Source organism: Mustela erminea, chromosome 11 (genome assembly GCF_009829155.1).
Source record: "Mustela erminea isolate mMusErm1 chromosome 11, mMusErm1.Pri, whole genome shotgun sequence".
NCBI classification, from domain to species: Eukaryota; Metazoa; Chordata; class Mammalia; order Carnivora; family Mustelidae; genus Mustela; species Mustela erminea.
Window position 1 is genome coordinate 94231024 of NC_045624.1, and position 8820 is coordinate 94239843.

Below are 8820 nucleotides of genomic sequence, written 5' to 3' on the forward strand. Positions count from 1 at the left end.
TCTCCCTCCAAGCAAAGAGACAGGAAGAGACAGGAAGCCTATGTGTCTACTCAGGTGGCCAGTGCGGGAACCCCTAGCCCACTCGGGTTCTGACCACCACCACAGGGGATCCCAGACATGCCTCCCCCTGGAGACATGGGGACCTGCGAATTCTCTGCCCTGCACCTGGCTTTGTTTTGTTCTTTACTGATTGAGGCAGTCAAGGCGATTTAGTGGTACCTCCATGGCTTTCTAGAATCCCACTGTCCCCAAGCACCTGCCATTTTAAAGGAATGGCTCCTGAGAGCTTCTGCATAGCACTGTTAATCCGCAGATCAGGGGAGCAAGTCAGCAGCTGCAGGAAGGGTTCACTTAGACCAGCGCCCACACCCACCTTATCTTCTTCTTGTAAATACCGCTTGATCTGCCTTGATTCCGGAAGCGGAGTTTATCACGAAGACCTTTGCTTTGGACGAAGGCTGTTTGTGCTCAGTTTTGTACGGTTTCCACGGAAAAAGTGAACAGGACTGCACAGGATTACTGTGGTTTTAAGGATGGAATGTCGCGTCTGCCCTCGTGAATCCACGTGGACAATCTCTGCCTGTGTGACCTTGTTGCTTATGACAGATGGCTTTGATTGTTACGCCTGCCCCAGACCTGGGGACCTAGAAAACCCACAAAGAGCTGGTGCGCTTGGATGTACCACGTTGATTTTATTTGATGCACGAATGAGAATACAGAAGCTGGGATTTCGGACATAGAAGGAGAAGCGCGTTCTCAGCACTAGAGCAGAGAGGCCCCGCCTCTCTTCGGAGCCTCGCCTGTCACTTTCTCTCCCCAGAGACCTCTCTCTGTGCCACCTCCCCAAAGACGGCTCTGCTCAGGGTCTTCTGATCACGTCTCTTCTCCTGAATCCCTTTAGTCCCAGAAAGCTTACCTCCCTCTCTCAGATGTCTGTTCCAAAGTCCACTTAGAGAGACGAACAGCTCTGACCTCGCCACATGGACCAGCCACCCTACCCCAGACCCAGCCCCCTCAGCTGCCAAAACCCGCTTCTCTTCCCCAGAGCTTTACCACCATCCGAACAAATACAGGTCTCTCCATTCCAAAATTGTGTTTTCTCCCTCTCTATTGCTGTATCTGTACACACAAGAGTAGCTCTGGGCGCCTTGAAGGCGTTCAGTGAACCTCTCCCCAATGAGTGTCCCGAATCTTCTGGACCCTGAGAGCCGTGGTTATTCTGGTCCAGACTGTGGCTGTAGCTCCCATGCACACTGAAAGTTGAAGAGTGGCATCAGGGCTGCTGCATACTGCAAAGTCACCACGACAAGGAATCTGACATCTCTGAAGGCAGTGATGGTTGTGTTTCCCCTCCTGGACCATGAATGTGTCTGTCTCAGAGAAGGCAGTGCACTGGGTGGACGGGGCAGGACCAACACAACAGAGTCATCATGTGGGAAAATGAGCTCTAAAACCAGCTCTTTATGACCATCCCAAATGAGAATCAGTGTCGCTTGTAGGTTTTTAACCACACGAAGTTAGTGTCCAGTGGTTCACTGTAGCACCTTTGTGGCCTAAGGAAGCCGACAAGGTTGTGTCCATTGCCCCCCATCAACTGCTAAGTGAGGACCCCCTCTATATCTGGGTCACAAGAAGGTTCCCTCTAGATCCTACATCCGTCTTCAAGGCAATAATCGATGACGTGATCTTCAAAATCTCTGCCCTGTCTACAGAGCCAGGAAAACAATCTTCCAAAAATGCAAGTACCATCTCAGCTCTTTCTGTGTGGTGGGAGACCCTTCCTGTGGGTTTCTGTTTTCTTCCCAAGTGGCTCTGATGTCTCTTCGCCGGGACCTCCACGCTGCACATGCATGAGCATGCAGACGCGCAGACGTGTAGACCAAAGTGAGACCTCCACAGAGCAAGGCTTGCAAGGTCTCTCTTTGCCCAGCCCCAAGACACACCCTCCTCCCCCTCATGGGGTTCTCTCCTGGCCTCTTTGATCTCGAGTCATGTCCTGTCCCCGCTAAGTTCTTCTCGGGACTCAGCCTGGGACACCGAGGGCAACTGAACAACAGTGATCTACAGGGGAAGGCCCAGATTTCTGAACGTAAGTACTTTGACACTAGTTGCTCAGAAAGATTTCTTTCCTGTACCTACATTTTCTCATGCCCTGGGCCTCGGGGCCTGGCTGTGTGCATGGCCCGAGGACCCCTGAGGCCACGGCCTCCACACGGAATTGACGGAGCTCTGGTGTGCATCCCGTATGAGCTACTTCCATGACCATGAAGTACTTTCTAGACCTCACGGCCAAGGACCCTGCCCTTCTCATCCTGTGGTGTCAGCACCTGACCTGATACCCAACCCAAGGAGAAGGACCCAGAATGGGAGGGAGATTCTTATCAGGAAGCCTGCGACTGTCAGAGGACGGGGCAAGAAATTCTGGAGTGAGCCTGGGATCGAGCGTGACTTCACCCATCAGACATGCGTGGGCCTGAGGCGGGATGTGCCGGTGACCCGGTGGGACGTGCTGGTGGCCCGGCGCTGCCGTACAATGAGCCCGTTCATGGTACTTGGCCCAGCAAGGGGGAGGACACGTGCCAGGGGCTGTCGTTCAGTCTTCTTATGACAGTTCTGTTTTTTTCCAGCAGAAGCACGGAGGTCTCAGCATGTCATTCCAGGGTCCCACAAAGTCAGGGACTCTTCTCAAACACTCCAGGCTCTGGAAGGGCCGCACTCATGCCTCTACACACATCAAGGGATCTACATCAAATGCACACCCACCACCCTTTTCCTGTGATGTTCGCGCTTCGAGATCCAGAATAGACATCGTCTCCTTTGAACCCGGGACCCCTGAACGAGTGGGCTTCCTCTGCGTGTGTAAGGAGACACCTGACCATCCCGTGCTCCTTCAGGGATGAGGCTGGTGACGATACACAGAAATGTGGGGCACGTGGCAGAGGGACGGAGGGACTGCCCTCCACGGAGACGGTGAGGACCCAGATGAAACAGACTCCTGCAGGAGGGACAGGGGCCAAGAATGCAGACGGGGCCATTGCATCCTGCAACACGTGGGCAAAGAGGCTCATAGCCCCTTTGGGGAGGACGGGGGAGGCCATCTTAGTCCAGACCACAAAGTCTCGATGGACGTCCTGACGTCGCCTGCCCCTCTGAGGGGCCTTCAGGACGCAGCTGAGGTGGGTTTCCCTTTTGACGACAAAAAATGACCTTGGCTTGGAGGTGGAGGGAGCCTGTGGCCAGTGCTGTCTGAGTTGGTGCAGGGGCCGGTCGAGTCTGGGCCTGGGGATAACGAGGAGCAAGGGACATTTCTGCCATCGAGCAGCACAGAGACTTTTTCGGGAAAAAGCTGTGTGATCACACTTGGGATGTTGTGGAAGCCACCCAGGACAGAGGACAGTGACCTCCGGGGTGAGGGGGGATCGGGAGGCCCCACAAAGTGCTACCAGCCTCGTTTTCACCGAAGGGGGAATGGAGGAGGACGGAGGCAGGTCTGCAGGGTGAAGGCGGGACTCAGGCCAGCCCTGGGTGAGGGAGCACAAGGCTCCTGTTGGAAATAGTGACCCTGACCCCTGAGCGGGACTTCCGTCCAGGGCAGCCCCTGGTGAGCTCTCTGGTCTCTGTGGGTCCCCAGGGCCGCTCTTCAGCTCCTGATGCCCTTTTGGGGTGGGGGTTTGCTTCCTTCAGCTCCAGCGTGTCCGTTCTCAGGACAATAATCAGAGTGGCCCGAAGAAGGGGTGTGAAGGGTGTAGGAACAAAGAGAGACTCTTGCTGGCGAAGTCGGTCACTGCGTGGGTGGGCAGGAAGGGCCGAAGCCGCGGCGCCTGTCCCCCCGACGGGTTTCCTGAGCCGGCGGGCTGTCTACCAAGGCCGGGAGCCTGCAGACCAGCTGAACCCCTGCCGTCAGACAGGGCGACCCGTGGAGACCTGGCCCAGCACCCAGGCTTCTGGAAGGAATCAGGGGCCAGTGTGCAGAGCCCTCAGGACAAAACGGAAGCAGATCCTTCGTTCCTGTCAAAGGGCTTGCTCATTCCTTTGTCCAGCAGCACGGCCCGAGTACGTGATGGCAGCTTCTCTCTTCACCTTTACACTGGCTGCGGGGATCCCTAACAGTGTCAGGCAGGGCTGTGCCTTCCGGGACCTCCTGGCTACTTGGAGGTGCATGACCATACATGGGGAGAAGTGTTCGACCCCTGCATCTCCGTGGATCTCTGGTTCTGCTTCCCATTGTCTTGCACTCGGTAGGTTGTAGGTGGAATGGTGGTATTTTGCAGATTAGAAAATCCTGCACCAGAAGCATCATGGAAGTCACCGGTGTTTCTTGGTCACTGGGCAAAGAGCCGACTTCCAACTCTTCCCTGAGGGCCTGCGCAGTCCCTGGGAGGGGAAGGTCTCCCTCACATATGTGGAAGCACAAGGGTTAACATGCAGCTGAGTTTAGAATGATGCACGCTGAAGTCAGTGCGGGTCCTGGTTTGGGGGCCCCTGGTCACCCAGGGGAGGGAGCTCCACGTGGGGAGGGAGGGGCAGTGCCTGCAGTGGGACTCGGTCGCTCCAGACAGAGCTCACTGAACCGAAACGATGGATGTGCGGGGGGTGCCCCGCGGCGCCGGGAGGTGTAAGGAGGTCTGTGGTCAATTCTGAGAGCATTAGCCCCATTCTGAGAGATGGGAGCAGGCTGGGATGTGGGGAGCACATGCAGAAAACAAGCGATCGGCAGCCAAGGCTCCAGTGGGGTCCGCTGCCCTGGGTCCCGTCCGCTCCCTTGCAGGTGTGCAGGGCTGCTTGGCACCTGGAGCCATGAACAAGGTCGGTCCCACTGCTCTGAACGCCGGGTGGGCGCCAGGTGTGCAGGACCGCATCCCAGACCAGGCATCCCTCCTTCTCTTGGAAGACGTCCAGCTCTGAAAACTCACTTGTTCTAGGGCAGGCCATCCCGTATTCTTAGGAAGAATCACGACAGTGATAACATTTTTAGTCGCATGGATTTGGGACCAAGAAAAACAGACAGAAAGACGTGCCTTAGCATCTCGTCAACGTCCCAGGAATTGCTATTCCTAGATTCAGAATGGAGTAACTCAGGATTTGGGGTTTGTTAAAGTGTGCTGAAACATCCTAATGCTTTCCTGGTTTTGTAGGTGGAGGCCCACGCCAGGGATAGCGGGGAGCACCGTGCTGTTCTGGTTCTCCTTCCTCCGGCGCATAGACTCAGCCTCTGGGAGCCTGGGAACAAGCGAGCGGGGTGAGTAGACCCCGAGGCCTCCCCACATCTCCCCAAGAACCCAGGAGTGACCCACAGTTCACAGATTCGGCTCCAGAGTGGGGGCGTCTGCAGAGGGGAGGCAGAAGGATTAATGACCACACATAGGAAATGCACACGTACTACACTTCGAATGTTTTTTTCCCCTTTTTACGTACAATCCCCTCAAAACTGAAAGTGATTGAACGGAATGACATCACTGCCTCTTTCCCTCAAATCCATACAGTGTTTGAAGGAAGAAAAAGCCGGCACTTCTGTGTGGCTGGCTAGCTCTGCGGGTTACAGCAGCCCTGTCACCCACGGCCGTGTCTCTAACTCAGGGTAAACCTGCGGGATCTGGGCTCCTAACCCATCTCAACAAAGAGGAGCCTCCCCCTGGCTCACACACCAGCGACAGGAAAACATCTTTGTGTAGACGAGGGGGGCAGATGCTACTGTGGCTTCCCAAAAACGTGTCCTCCAAACGAAGAAGTTTCTGGGACACGGAACAAGACCAAATAAGCAGGTTTCCTTGTAGTTTGGATGTCAGATTCTGAACTCAGACGGTGTGGGTTCAAAACCTGGCTCTGTTGTGTGACTCCCGTTCTTTCTGTTTCTATTGTATTGTGTTTTTCCTACGGTCACCTTGTCAATTACACTTCTATTGCAGGGTCACTGAGCTGCTCTGTTACATCAGTTCCAGGTGTACAATATAGCGACTCAACGATTCTCCGAGTGACTCAGTGCCCATCACAGCAGGTGAGCTCCCAAGACCCTGTTTCCTCAACCCCCCACCCAGCTCCCCTCTGGTGACCATTCCCAGTTATGGAAGCATGTCCACTGACTGACGGATGCATAAAGAGGAGGGGGTTCATATATACAATGGAATATTACTCGGTCATCAAAAAGAGTGAACTGTTGCCTTTTGCAACGATGTGGACGAGGCTGGAGGGTATTATGCCGAGCAAAATAAGTCAGTCAGAGAAAGACAAATGCCACCCGATTTCACTCTTACATGGAAATGAAGAGACAAAACAAATGAACAAAGAAAAAAAAAAGGCAAATAAAAAATACTGTATTTTCTTTATGCCCCAGTTTCTTCCTCTGAGAAATGGGTGTGATTATAACATAGATTGTGTGGTCTGTGGAAAGTTTTACTATGACAAAGCAGTCCAAGAATGGAAAGAACCATGTGAGGAGAAGGCACAGGTCTTACAAAACGTTACCTCAAACGACTATTCCTGGCATTGGACGTTCTTTTAATGCGAAGTATGACATCACTGAGACTATGCACTTCTCCTCTCATTGAGGGTGGTATCAGAGACTGCGTCAACGGATGAGAACTGTCCAATGGCAGAGGAAAAGCGGGGTCCTCAGGGAGCCCTGGAGTGACCACAACAGGCAATACAGGACGGTTGGTGAGACAGGAGGGCTGATCAGATGTCGGGGTCCAGGCGTGTGTGCGAGGTGAATGTGGAGGTGTTCACAGGCACAGACAGACGCCCTCCTCCAGCACCCGCCCGCCCTTCCATGCTGGGCCACCCCCGATGTCTACGATGCGTTTCCTTCTCCCCAGTTCATATGAGAAGTGGATTAGGAAGACCCCAGGAGACGGGTCACTGCAGGAGCAAGGGATTAAGGGGAAGAACTTGAACTGACAGGCGGGCAGGTGGAGTGGGAAACAAAGACCAGGTCCAAGCGGATGGAGAGAATCTGGGTGATGGAGAGAAGAGGGGGTCTGAGGTGGGCGTGCGCGGCAGAGCCGGGCTTGGTGGCCCCGGCCCCATGGGACGGTCCCACGTCTCCCCCAGGAGGACCTGTGCAGGGAGCGTGGTGGCCAAGGGGGACAGCAGTGCTCCTTTCTTCCTTCTCCAGCTCTCCTGGGCTGGTCAGGGCAGATCTCGTGGAAAGATAAAAGGGAATTACAGAAACCTTCCTATTTCCGACGTTTTTGTCTCTGTCCCCCGTTTTATGTCTGGATGCTAGTCTACTCCGTGGGAGAGCTGTGAGTCATTCACATCACGTTCTCATTCTGGCTCCAGTAAATGCTGCTTTTGAGACAATGGACCTCAGTTTTACCACCAATGAAACAGGAAGGTACTTGTGTCTTTCTCGGTTATTGGGAAGGATTGATTAAACACGTGTATGAAACGCAGGACTCCGAATGTGGCTTTCGTAGCTCTTAGCAGATGACAGACCCTATTCCTTCACGCGGCGTAAGCCACAAGGAGGCACAGCGCCTGATAGTAAGTCGGCCTCAGCAAGCGTCTCCTGCAGAAAAGAAGGAACGAAACAAGAAGCAGATACATAAAGTGAATAAGGAGGTAGATCTATTTGGTCTTTACACAGAGACTCAGCGCAAGGATGAGACTGTGGGGCAAGGTTAGAGCCTTGACTAGGATAAAACGCCGAGAGCCTCCTTTCCCCTGGAGTGAGGGATGCCCGTGGACGGGTCAGGGGTGTGAGTCTGCTCGGCTCTCAGGGGCACAGCACGGGAGACGCGGCTTCTGTGACAGGAGCCTCGTGGAGGCTGGGGAAGCCCAGATCGAGGCGCTGACCCGTCTGGCTCCTGGTGACTGCTCCCTGCCCAACCCTGTCCCCCCACGCTGGGGAGGGGGCAAGCAGAAGCTCACTGGTGACGCTTCCCGTGTGGACACCGATCCTGGTGGAGGGGCCTCATATCACAACCTCACTAGGGCCCCACCCCAAATACAGTCTTGCCGGGGGTTAGGGCTTCAGCATATTCTGGGCTGGTGCCCAGCCCCAAGGTCGTGCAAAATAACTCCAGTAAAACACGTCTGTCAAAGCCACCCCATCCTCCGCAAAGCAGAATTCTCAGAAGCGTCTGGTCTATGAGGGGCTATGGGAGGCAAACAACTGAAAAGAAAGACATCAGGCCTGAGAAGTCTTTATTTCCTTTAACAACACGACAATACATATTTTTATAAAAGGATTGGGTTTCCAGGGTGAGGCTCCAGGAGACTAGTGTCCAAGGCCGCCCTCGGGGGCCACACGGACCTTCCCTCCCTCCCAGCACAAATATTTGCAGCCCCAAAACCCTGGTGAGGCCCAGGCAGGGCGGGGGTGGGTGTTGGGGGGGTTGACCCACCCTCCTGTGGAATTTCTCGTCTTCAGAAAATCTATTGTTTTTGATGTAATCATCAAAGGCTAATGGAAAAACATAATATGACTTCATAGCTCAGGGAAAAAGAAAGGACATCTGGAATTAACTTCGGATGTGAGAGATAGTGAGCGGGTGGACAACGGTCCCGTGGAAAACTGGGATGAAGCCCCAGGGCAGATTCCAGCCTCCGAGGCCGAGGACGAGCGGCGGGGGGCTCTGCCCAGCAAGGTGCAAAGAAGGCGTTCTCGGAGGACCCCCTAGATCTCTGACCTGTGCTGCTTTTTTCCGGTGAGAGGGAAGAGGCTGGAGAGCAGAGAATAGGAGGTAGAACCGGGCACTGAAACGGGCATGAGGGCGTAGCATGAGGGAGAGCAGCTCATACTGTGGTCCCGAGGTCAAGTCCCCAGACGAGGTCCGGGAGTCCCTGCCAAGTCTGGGGCTCGTGCAATCGTGTGAGCTC